The following is a 13,425-nucleotide window of genomic DNA, read 5'->3' as shown; positions in this document are numbered from 1 at the left end:
ATATAATTGAGATACATTTATCTCTTACAATCAGTTAAAACTATTTCTTAAACGTGCAATCATGCTATTTGTTTTATTTGTTGGGGCCGGTAAACTCTAAACAAATCGATATATGGGGTAACTTTCTTGCATATATAAAATGCCACGTAAATATGCGACCGACTAATTGTAGTCGCACAAATTTTGTGGATCTTACTATCCTAGCACAGGTAAGGGATATGATTGAGGACGGCTTATGATTGATTAAACAGGATGATATGTACTATCCACAACAGCTTAATCTGTGAAATAGTTTTGGGTACGTAAAAAGTTATATGAAACTTTTTTCCCTTTTTTCTTTCCTGCTGGAAAACACGACGATAGTTAACACATGCATGAACAATGCACAACTCTCATTGGGGTTGGATTATTTCAACTTTTCTTGACTAGAGAAAGTGAAACTTTGAATTAAGTTAATTATGAAGACGATGGTATCTACTAGCTGCGCTGTGGACTAATCGAGTTGTTTTTCACTGACTTAACCAATTAAATAATCTAAGCGTATTGATCTTAGGCCACAGTCGTTAAGGTTTGCTCAAAATAGAAAGAAGGCAAGTTAAAATGTAGATAGGTTGAACCTTTGTAGCTAGCTAGTAACAAACTGTTAATCTCATTATTTTGTATGGCGGAATTTTTATGAACAAGACTTATTTATGTGATTAGAGACTTAGAAGAATGACTTAATTGATTCTCGAATTGTAGGAAAAAAAAATTACTGTATCTGCTCTAAAGCCGCTAATGATAAACTTTTTGCCATTGAGGGTCGACCCATGTTTTGCAATCATCCAAAATTCCTTTTGCTAAAAAAAAAAAAAAAAAAAAAGAAATAATCCAAAATTCCTCTATATAGTTTGGTGAGATTTATCATAGATTCATCGCGTATAAACCATAAACAAACACTCATTCACATGGAAATAGAGGATTGTCCCAGCATCCCATCACACAATAAACAACAAAAATTAATATAATTGAGACCAGAAAAGAAACTATAATATAATTCGATCAGACCAGAATATAGAATCCCGTTTCTTTATATAATTATAATAATAATAATTATGATTATTATGATTATTATTATTATATCAATTTGGATGAAATATTAATCCAAAATTGACACGTACGTACATACCATCCCCACCTAACTTGTCTAAAATTTTAGTCACGTGTAGTGGTGGCACTTAGCTAGTATAATATATAATCATAAAACTTACATGCATTTTGTACATAGTAGCATGGGCCTACACACATTTTTTTTTTTTTTTTTTTTTTCTTGAAGGTGTGTGGGGAAGTTGTTAAAACTTAAAAGTAGTGGGGAGTTTCCTTATAGAAACCCACCACGTTTCCATTACTTTTATTTTAATATTGTTTTTATTTTTATTTTGTAAATTGACTTTATTATCTCTTTTGATTATTTTTTATTCAAAGTTTTTTAATATATAAAGGGTAAATTAGTAAAAAATTTCAGTTATGGAGAGCAAGCTATCTTCTCTTAATAATAGTATAGAATTATTTCTGATTCAAAGTTTTTAATATATAAAAGATAGATTAATAAAAAATTTCAGTTATAGAGAGCAAGCTCTCTTCTCTTAATAATAGTATAGATTACATGATGATTTAGTTAACTAACATAACAAACTTTAATTTGTTTTGAAACGATTCCCGTCACGAAATGAACGTTTTGCATGGAAGTTACGAAATGCAACATGCATTTGGATTCTCATCTCTAAAGAGCTGCGGCGGTGGGATTCTCTCAAACACGTAAAGCGGCTGATAATAGTGCTGCACTATCCTCTTCAATTCCTCCTCCGGTATACCATTAACGACGTCGTTAGGCTCTTCAATCTTGGTCTCCTCCTCTTTCTTTTCCTCACCCTCTTTATTACTTTCTCCACCGCCACCTTCTTCTTTCGTTGCCTCTTCTGCGGGCTTTTCCTCCTCTTTCTTCTCCGCATTCTCTTCCGGCTTTGCTTCTTCGGCTGGCTTCTACGCCGCAGGTTCTTCTTTCTTCTCGGGTTCAGGCTCCGGTTGTGGTACGATTTTGGCTTGTTTTCTGGTTCGATCGTCTGTAAACGTAGTCTACTAGTTTGTCGCTGCCCATTGTCCCCGTCACGGTCACCTTCCCGCTAGTATGATCAGTCACGGCATTTTGAACCCCTGCAGATTAATCACATCGTTAATTTTCTTTAAGGCATTCTATGAATGAAAATTAAAAGTTGTATATAAAATGCATTTTTACCTCTCATTTTGAGTATCTTTTTCTTAAGTTGTTCTGCACAGGCCTCACAGTGCATGTTAACTTGGAGTTCCACAGTTGTTACTCCACTGACCTGAATTAATCATAAATAAAATTGAGTTTTAGTTTGCTTTTTTTCTTTTTCTTTTTTCTCTTTTTAGTTGTGAATTTCATTAGTTCTGATCAATTAAGGATTTGTAGTGGTTTTGGACCTGAGAAGCAACAATTTCTGGAATAGGTTCACCCTCAGCAGCTGGTAATGGGGACAAGACTTGAGCCTTTCTCTTGGTTCTTTTCATGATTTTGTTGCACACTGCTTGAGGCTCCACTATTCCCTTTATGGTCACTTCATTCTTAGCCATGTCTATCACAACCCCTTCCACCCCTGCAAATTGATAAAGAAACAATATTAGCAAATTAAACCAAGTGAATTAGTGAAATGCATGCCAAGTATATATGATGAACGTGATGGACCACTGATGTATTCAGGAAATGCATACCTCTAATTTTCATGATAGACCTCTCAATTTTCTTTGCACACCCCACACAATGCAAGTCCACAAATAGGACAAAAGGAGCTGGTGGTTTTGGCTCTTCCTTCTTCTCCTCCTCTACCTTCTCTTCTTTCTTCTCTTCTGCTTTTTCGTCTGCCTTCTCTTCTGGCTTAACCTCCTCTACCTTAATTTCTTCCTATACAATATAAATGAGCATGAATCAGTTATAAGCATTATGATTTAGATAAATGCTAAACCAAATGATCGAGAGCATGAATTCCGATCCTTACCGGATTAGTTTCTTCACCCATTTTTTATGTAACTGAATAGGGTGGTTCTTTTTTATCCTTGACTTCAAATATAGACCGTCGGTATGATATCCAATGGTTGAAACACATGCAACCTAAGTAGATAAATATTAAAACTCATTAAATAAGCAATTTAGGATAACGTTGTTTCGAGACGTCCTTTGTCTTTCACTTTTGTTTCTTCCTCTCCATTAAGTTCATCTCTTCTCACATTTACATCGGTTTTTGTTTTCCAATTTATACTTCACACCTTCTGATCTTTTTCTTCTTTCAATCCTCACTTTTATTCTCTTTGGTCTGTTGTTGGTATTGCATCACCCAATTTATATTATATGCAATGTGTATGGTGATGTTACCTATTCCCATGATTAGGAGGTCAAGTTTTAGTAAGGGGAAAGTAAGAGTATCATACTCAAGGAACTGAGTAACACCATCCTAAGCTAGATTACCGTGAAAACAAAACCTAAAAAACACATGCAAGTCTACATTTTTACAAATTAATGGTCTAGACCATTTGGAAGCCAACGCCACCAAAATGATGATATTAACAATGATAGTACTGGGTCGAATTTGTGTTGATTAATTTAAATCTAGATTAAAGTAAAATGCTAAAAAGTAAATTACACTAAACTAACAAATATAGAGCTTTGATCAAATGGGATAAAAGGGTGCAAGGCATCACACCTCTCTTCCTTTGCGCCAAACTTTGTAACAAAATGCAAATATATATGACATACTTTTTATACAAAACTAGAAGGCTTACCATTTTTGTTGTTGATTAACATAGTTCTCTTTAAGGGGTAACGCAAGTCAAACTCGAGCTTGAACCTAGCAAACATAGTTTTCTTCCCTGTCAGAGTATGCTCATCCGCTTGGATATAAGTGACAAGGTGTTGAGCCAGGTGCCTTAATGAAGCATCATTCCAGTGAGGGAGGGGGAGGTTTAGCAACCTAGCCTAGACGATCAGGCGGTCGATGATAGCTATGGTTGTTAGAATAAGAGAACAATATGAAACAAAGAAGGATTATTGGAACTGAATTGCATTATCATTGATTGAAAGAGGCTCTATATAAATAGAGCGTACAAAACAAACTAAGCAAAAAATCTGGAACAACTACCCATGACTAACAACTCCTAAGTTCATGGGATATCCCTAAAGACTTGGTAAACAAAACAAACTCCTAGTAGACTAGGACTTTTACTTATTCAAAACTAATTCAAAACAGAAATCACTTAACAATTGCCCTCTTAAACTGATAGTCATCAAGACATCAGTTTAACTAAGAAACTCCAGCAAGTCAATCCACGTGCATCAGTAATATCACCAGCAACTTCTTTCAAAGAACACATACCAAGTAGTCCTCGCAGCCTAATAAATGTAGCAACCTTGAGAGGCTTTGTTAGGATATCAGCAATCTGATCTTCACTTTTACAATGAACCAACTCAATGATGCCATCCTTTGTCAAATCATGAAGGAAATGGTACCTTACATCAATGTGTTTGCTCCTGCCATGTAACACCGGATTCTTTGACAACTTAATAGTAGAACTATTGTCACAATAAACTGCAGTAGCTTCCACTAGAGGAAAATTTAATTCTCCAAGCATTCTCCTTAACCATACTGCTTGACAAGCACATGATGCTCCAACAATGAACTCGGCTTCAGTTGTTGACGAAGAGAAAACTTGCTACTTCTTTGATGACCAAGAAACAACCCCACTACCCATCATAAACACATAACCGGAAGTACTCCTTCTATCATTTACATCCCCAGCATAATCACTATCAGTAAACCTAACAAGTTCTGACATTTCTCCCTTCTTATAAAAGATACCAAAATCAATTGTACCTTTCAAGTAGCGTAACACCTTTTTTGCAGTGAGGAGGTGTTGCTCAGTTGGATGCTCCATAAAATTGCTAATAAGGCTTCTGCAAACATTATATCAGGCCTTGTGGCTGTGAGGTACATCAGGCTACCAACAATCTGTTTGAAGAACGTGTTGTCAACCTTCTTGCTTTTAGGATCATTAGCCAACTTCAATCCTAGTTTAGGATTTTTAACCAACTTCAATCCTGGTTCTGCTGGGATTGCAACAGAATTGCAGTTCTTCATCTCAAACTTCTCCAACACCTCCAGTGCGTACTTCTTTTGTGTAATGAAGATTCTAGCTGCTGATTGTACTACCTTGATGCCAAGGAAGTAATGCACCATTCCCAGGTCCATCATATCAAACTCCCCTATCATAGACTTCTTAAAATCATGAAACATCAGCTCATCATTTCCGGTGTAGATTAGATCATCTACATACAAGCAAACAATCAAGTACTTCCCTGCAACCCCACATTTGATGTACAAAGTATGCTCATAAGGACACTTTTTGAACCCAGTTCCAACAAAGTAGGCATCTATATGGCTATACCAAGCTCTAGGTGCTTGTTTAAGCCTGTAAAGAGCCTTTTTCAGCTTGTAGACTTTCTTTTCACTGCCTTTTTGCACATAACCAGTGGGTTGATCAACATACACCTGCTCTTGCAACTCTCCACGTAAAAACGTAGATTTAACATCCAACTGATAGATAGGCCATGCATTTTGTGCTGCAACTGAGATCACCAACCTGATTGTGTCAAGCCTCACAACTGGAGCAAAAACTTCCCTATAATCAACACCATACTCTTGCTTGTATCCCTTTGCTACCAACCGAGCTTTGTGCTTCTCCACTTCCCCTTTTTCATTCAACTTGGTCTTGAAGACCCATTTCACTCCTATAATTTTTTGCCCCTTTGGAAGATCAACAAGCTCCCAAGTGTCATTCTTCTCTATTGCTCTTATCTCCACATCCATAGCATTCTCTTTGAAGTGATCAATAGCAGGTTTACCTCCATTCCCGCCTCTTGTGGAGTCATATTTTGAACAACAAATGTAGGGCTTCTGTTCAATATATGAATGCTCCAATTTACTGCCTCCGGCCAAAAGGACTTCCCAATTCCTCCTCTTGCAAGCATGCTTCGTACCATATTTACAATAGTACGATCCTTCCTTTCACATACACCATTTTGCTGTGGTGTATAGGCTGTAGTAAGTTGCTTCCGAATTCCATGCAAAGCACAAAAATTCACAAACTCCGATCCTGTGAGTTGTACTCACCACCACGATCAGTCCTCAGGATCTTAATAGGTCTGCCAACTTCCTTCTCAACTAGAACTTTAAAGCTTCTAAATGTAGCAAGAGCTTCTGATTTTTCTAACAAAAAATAAACCCATGTTTTCCGGCTATAATCATCAACAAAAGAAATAAAGTACTTCTTTTTACCATTAGATTCCGGAGAGATGGGTCCACATATGTCAGAATGAACTAGCTCAAGTGGTGCACGAGCTCTCCAGGCTTTTCCTTTTGGGAATGACTCACGATGCTGCTTGCCAACACAACAATCTACACATACTTTGTTGGAGGGAGGACAGATTTGAGGAAGACCAGTAACCATCTTCTTCTGATATAGTGTCTGCAATCCATTAAAGTTCAAATGACCATAGCGAAAATGCCATAGCCATGTTGAATCTTTTATCTCGGTCAAATGGCATGAATGAGCACTCTTGATTCACAGCGAAAATAATCTGTTTGGCGTCATCTTTACATGAGCAATTAGACCTCTTTGAGGATCATAAACTTCACAAGCACCTTCCTTGATTGTAGGCACATCCCTTCTCTTGAAGTTGACCAATACTCAACAGGTTACTCTTCAAATCAGGAACATAGAACACATTGGAGATTGTTTCAATATGATCAGCTTTAGTTCTAATTCAAATATCACCCTTGCCCATAACATTCACAGAAGAATTATCACCAAACCTTACAACAGTGCGAAATGCTTCATCCAAAACAGAGAAAGATGACTTACTACAGCACATGTGATTGCTACACCCGGAGTCTAAGTACCATGTGTTTACTTCAGGCTCTTCCTTCACATGCAATGCCATCAGAAGTGTCTTCTTCCTCTTCCTTTTTCTTTGCAAAATTGGACTGCTCCCCATTCTTTTGCTTGTCTTTGTGAAGCTTCGCATAACACTCCGAACGAAAGTGACCAAGCCCATGACATCTGAAGCATTCAACCTTGGACTTATCAAAATGCCCCTTGCCTCTACCTTGGGAATTCGAGGACTGATGATCGTAGGAGTGAAGTTCATGTTTGGTCCTATCGTAGGATTGAAGATCATGTCGAGTCCTACTTCCACTGCCATCTCGAAAACCTCTGCCTCTACCTCTCCAAGTCCCACGACCTCTTCCTCTTGTTGAAAAACCACCATTTGTTGCTACTTTCAAGGCTGCTTGCTCCTCCCCATTATTTTGATTGAGTTTTTGCTCATGTACGAGCAACGAACTCTGCAGCTCATCCACTGATAACTGATAAATGTCTTTGGATTCTTCAATGGAGCAGACTATGTAGTTGAACTTGTCAGTCAAGGAGCGAAGTATCTTCTCCACCACAGTAACATCTTGCATCTATTCGCCATGGGTTCGCATCCTATTTGCCACTGACATAACTCTTGAGAAATAATCCGAAATAGACTCACCAATCTTCATCTCAAGGGTCTCAAACTCTCGGCGTAGTGCTTGGAGCTGAGAGCGTTTCACTCTTGCATTGCCTTCATATTTCTTTTTCAGCGAGTCCCATATCTACTTCGTTGTGTCCTTTTGGAGAATGGTCTCCAAAATTGCGTGGTCAATTGCCTGAAAGAGGTAATTCTTTACCTTGAGATCTTTCAGCTTCAACTTATCCAATGTCCTTCTCTGTGCAGCCGTCATCCCCTCTCCAGTGGCAGGCTCAATAAAGCCTGTCTCAATGAGGCTCCAATACTCCTTCAACCTCAGGAAGTTCTCCATTAACATGCTCAAATGGTCATAGTGACCATCAAAGCGTGGTATTGAAGGCTTCACATAGTTGTTCTCTGTTGCCATAACCCTTGCTGCTGCTTTTCACCTCAGGCCCAGTGGGGGCTCTGATACCAGATTGTTAGAATAAGAGAACGATATGAAACAGAGAAGGATTATTGGAACTGAATTGCATTATCATTGATTGAAAGAGGCTTTGTATAAATAGACGTACAAAACAAACTAAGCAAAAAATCTGGAACAACTACCCATGACTAACAACTCCTGGGGATATCCCTAAAGACTTGGTAAACAAAACAAACTCCTAGTAGACTAGGACTTTTACTTATTCAAAGCTAATTCAAAACAGAAAACACTTAACAATGGTGGCATCGAAGTCAGGAGTCCACCTTTACACTATGAATAGCCAACTCTGGACATACCATGGTCTATTATCCAAGATGAAAAGAACATCCTCCCCGTTATTAAACTCAAAACAGAACCAGTTATTTGCCAGCCTATTCATTGTGATTGCTCCTTGGAGGTTGCTCTAATGTTCAGAGCATTTGCTAAACACAGCCTCAACCGAAACCAGAGGGCCAAAGATTTTTCCTACAAGACAAAATCGAGAGTAATGGGTATCAAAGTCAGCTGGTGGAGTAGGCATGTCCACTTGGATAGAAAAGCAATCAACGTTGATGGTGTTTCACCACAGGGATAGAGTCATTCCCATTTTGGATTCGAGGAAAAGGAAAATATTGTCAGGGTGGGATGGGTTTGTGGAGGCCAGAGGCAATGTGGGCTTGGGAGTTGGGGTTGAAAGCCATAACAGGAGGTAGAATCTGGAATAAGCTAAGTAAGATTGCAGTGCTCTGAGGAAGTGTTTTTAGCTTAATCTCATTTATAAGGGAGAATAATCTTGAGGGATACATAAAGTATCTGGAAAGAGGAGGTCGCGTGCTAGAGGGAGATGAATGGGAAGACAGAAAGACTCCTAGGTAAATATAAATCTGAATCAATGCAGTGTTGAAGCAAATAAGATCAAGCAAAATCGAGGACCTAGAAAAAACTAATGGACGAAAATAGATTGGGAATAAAACCAGACTAATTAATGAACCAGCATTCCAATCATAGTGAAGTAGACAGTAATTAAAGAGGATAGAGAAAAGGGTCAGAAAATCTCACTGACAACTTGAAATTGTCAAAATCTGCATAGAGAAATTGTGAGGAGGAAGACAAGGCGATTCCCAGATGAAATCTTCAAAAGTTAAGGTAATTGAGCAACTAAAAGATCTTGTTGAGGTAAGTTTAGCCTCAAAACCTAGCAAAAAATCTCGAGCTCCACATTGTGTTCCAAACTTGGAGCAGCCTCGTGAGCTACTTCATGGTGGAGGAATCGTTGCTGTTAAGTGAATTTAGACTAAGTATCACGCCAACGACTGATCCAACCAAACTAGAAGATCAAGGTGATGATGCAGGTGAAAACCCCAAGTGGAAACCCTAAATTCCCCAAAAGAGGGGCGCGTGAGGCCGTTTTGTAAAGTATCCCATTCCCTCAGTCCCTTAATGGAAATGTTAGTTACTGAATCAAAGGATCAAAATAACAAAAATAGTTCTCTCTAATCCAATATTTGCGTGTAGAAATTCGTTTCAAATGCATTATTTGAAAACCGCCTGTACCCATGTAATTAATTGCTGCCTTTTAAAAAAAAATTCCAATAGTTTTTTTTTTTTTTAAAAATTTCAAAAGTTGACAAAGAGTGAAGGAGACTAGGAGAGCTTGTTTAGCGTTGTAAACAAAGAGTACCAAAAAATAAAAAACAAAGAAAGTCAAATGGTTGTCAATCCGGTCCAACGGTCACACATACAATGGAAACAAGAATGTGCGGGAAAATTCAAAAACATGAATTCCCAAAAAAAGTGCGGTGCAGAAAATTTTTGAATACCTAAAATAGCCTCTGAACAGAACAAAAGAAGATCTCTTTTTCGGGTTAAAATTGTAATTGCCCAACCGACTTCCCCCTATAAAACCCAAATTCTCTCCCCATAAAAAATATAAAAAAAGAATCCTACCTCCCCAAATGGGGCTTCTGGTTCTCTCCGTCCTGAAACCTTGAATTCAAGCCAAGGTTTGTTCCCTTCCTTGTTTCTCATTTATGAAAATTGATCCCATGACATTGTGCACATAAGGTGTTTGACGATTTGCCTTGCTCAAACACATGAGGTGTGATGAAAGCCCTAGGACTGTTATTTTTCAAATGAGGCGTTTGATGATTTTCCTAGAACTGTTTTCGCTCATGAGTTGTTTGATGATTTGCCTTGCTCTGTTTTTGAACATGAGGTGTGATGAAAGCCCTAGGACTGTTATTTTTCAAATGAGGCGTTTGATGATTTGACTAGAACTGTTTTGGCACATTAAGTGTTCGATGAAATGCCTAGCACTGTTATTTTTCACATAAGGTGTTTGATTAAAAGCTAGCTCTGCTTTTGTGCGCATAAAGTTTTGGATGATTTTCCTAGATCTGTTTTTGTGCACATGAGGTTTTTAATGAAATGCCTAGCACTGTTATTTTTCACATAAGGTGTTTGATTAAAAGCTAGCTCTGCTTTTGTGCGCATAAAGTTTTGGATGATTTTCCTAGATCTGTTTTTGTGCACATGAGGTTTTTAATGAAATGCCTAGCTCTGTTATCTTTCAAATAAAGAGTTTGATTATTTGCCTAGCTCTGTGATTGTCCACTTAAGGTGTTTACTGATTTTCGTAGCTCTGTTATTTTGCATGAAGTTTTTGACAATTTGTATGCTTTTCTCTCTAACTAGAATTGCGGCGATTGTGACAGGTTATTTCCTCACTCACTGCTTCTCTGCGTTTTTGATTTTGAGGCCAGAGTATTCTACAACAGTGTGCTGCTGAAACCCGTAATCCTGAACCCTAGCTTACCTCGCCAAATAAAAGGTTCTGATCTCTTTTATTGTGTCATTGTGTTTGAATTTGTTGTGCCATTATGTATCCTATTATGAAATATGTGAGAATGTTGCTGCTTAAACATTTAACTGTTTGTACTTTTTTGTTACTTGCAAGATGGGTAACTGCTGTTGTTTGATTGGATTGAAATGCAGGAAGTCAGGAACATGTTTAGAGCTGCAGCCATAAAAGCCGCATCTGCCTTGGCCATAAGGCAAACCAATGCCCTGACAATTGTCCGGCCAAAACCAGTAAGAACAATTTCAAGGCATTGTTTACATACAAAAAGAGAACGCATGTTACTGAACATACTAATGAGTCTTTTCTTTTGTTATGAATGCTAGATCGTACCTCTTCTTTCACTCATTTTCCATAAGAAAGAATTCCGAGCCACTAAGTTCATTGAAGAGCATGACACAGGAAAATCTCAGTGGTTTGCGATTGTCGACACACATAACCCTAAGAAAGTAAGAAAAACATCTTAATTTTTGTATCAACAGCTGCTCCTTGTTCTGCATCTATAGTGTACATGATGCTTAAATTTACGTGTAGATACTCTGTTCCATGCATGAACCACCACATAGCTTTGCAAGGAAATGGGTACGTATCTACTCCAAGCAACAGTGTACTTCATATGAATTGCTAAGCATAGAACCCGAAATGGCCAGTATAATTCATTAAGATCATTTACTTTTTCTCTTCTTCTTTTTTTCCACTGTTAATATGAAATACAATTGTTACAGAAAATGCCAATTGAAGTGTGATGCAGAACAACATGTTAGTTATAAGGATTAATTATGATAATTTTGTTTTTTTTTTTTCCCAAGGGAGGGGTCATCAACAAGTTCCGCACATGTATGGTTGGGTTCCATATGCTTACTGGGTCTCCAGATTTCACCAGTGATTTAATAGGTCCGGCTATAATGCACCGACTGCCATTTCTTATGCATGGAGTGCTGGGGGTGGATCAGGACTTGATCCTTTTTAAGGTATGTTTATTGTTATTCATAACTTTTATGGGGGTGAACCACGTCTGGAGGCTGCAGTCTATATTTTTGACAAGGAAACTGTGTTTTGGGTGCTAGTTGGGTTCCGAAAGGACTGAAAATTGTCAAAGTTTATGGTCTAAAAGTACCATAAACAAATTTCTCTACTTTCTCAACCTATAGATTAAAGTGACATAATCCATACAAAGATCTGATAAAGTTGAATCAGCCTTTGCAATAAAGACAATCTCAGTCCTGGGAAACTAACATGATATATGTACCCTAACTGCGATTTACTGTAACTTGAATACCAACTTTAATATATTGTCTGTTCCTTTACCTTGGTAATTGAATAGTGGGGTGTGGGGGTTGAAAGGTCAAATGAATTTACCTGCCATATAAAACATGAATCTAACCGTTGGAGGAAATTAGGTTACCAGACTATACATCTCATAAATATTTTGTTTTGAGTTTGAATTTGTGTGCAAATTGCCCTATTTTTATAGTATCGTATGCATTCTACATCAAAGAATTATCTAACTTAATTGTTTCGTTAGATGTGGATGCCATTTTATTTTATATATCCGTCTATCATCGTTGAGGCCGATGAACAAGCTGTTGGGATTATCGAGAAGATTGGGGACGATTACAGCATTAAATGCGGGTAAGTTTTAGAATACTTAAATGTTTTGAGTTTGAAAGAGCAATTTCTTCAATTTGATTTGAAGATTTTATTTGTAGAAATGAGTTGTTGTATGTGAGTTCATCAAGCTCAGACTTCATCATATATGATGATGCCAAGAGGATCTCAGCCTTAATTACCCAATTCACAGGCACGAACAAGACTCAGAAGGTAATTTTTTGTTGAGTGGCTACTACTATCAATTTTCCTCTCTCAAAACTTATTTTGTGTGCAAGTAATCAATGCTGCTTGAATTCAAGCCAAGGTTTGTTCCCTTCCTTGTTTCTCATTTATGAAAATTGATCCCATGACATTGTGCACATAAGGTGTTTGACGATTTGCCTTGCTCAAACACATGAGGTGTGATGAAAGCCCTAGGACTGTTATTTTTCAAATGAGGCGTTTAATGATTTTCCTAGAACTGTTTTCGCTCATGAGTTGTTTGATGATTTGCCTTGCTCTGTTTTTGAACATGAGGTGTGATGAAAGCCCTAGGACTGTTATTTTTCAAATGAGGCGTTTGATGATTTGACTAGAACTGTTTTGGCACATTAAGTGTTCGATGAAATGCCTAGCACTGTTATTTTTCACATAAGGTGTTTGATTAAAAGCTAGCTCTGCTTTTGTGCGCATAAAGTTTTGGATGATTTTCCTAGATCTGTTTTTGTGCACATGAGGTTTTTAATGAAATGCCTAGCACTGTTATTTTTCACATAAGGTGTTTGATTAAAAGCTAGCTCTGCTTTTGTGCGCATAAAGTTTTGGATGATTTTCCTAGATCTGTTTTTGTGCACATGAGGTTTTTAATGAAATGCCTAGCTCTGTTATCGTTCAAATAAAGAGTTTGAT

At 37.6% G+C, this 13,425-nt stretch overlaps 1 pseudogene; it reads right to left on the bottom strand.

Annotated features, from left to right (window-relative positions):
• Positions 1 to 1,711: 1,711 nt before the first annotated feature.
• Positions 1,712 to 3,155, bottom strand: LOC112203349 (annotated as a pseudogene).
• Positions 3,156 to 13,425: the final 10,270 nt, after the last annotated feature.

The sequence above is a fragment of the Rosa chinensis genome, chromosome 1 (assembly GCF_002994745.2).
Source record: "Rosa chinensis cultivar Old Blush chromosome 1, RchiOBHm-V2, whole genome shotgun sequence".
Classification (NCBI taxonomy): Eukaryota; Viridiplantae; Streptophyta; class Magnoliopsida; order Rosales; family Rosaceae; genus Rosa; species Rosa chinensis.
The sequence above is the reverse complement of the archived record's forward strand: the minus strand, read 5'-3'. Positions and strand labels throughout refer to the sequence as shown.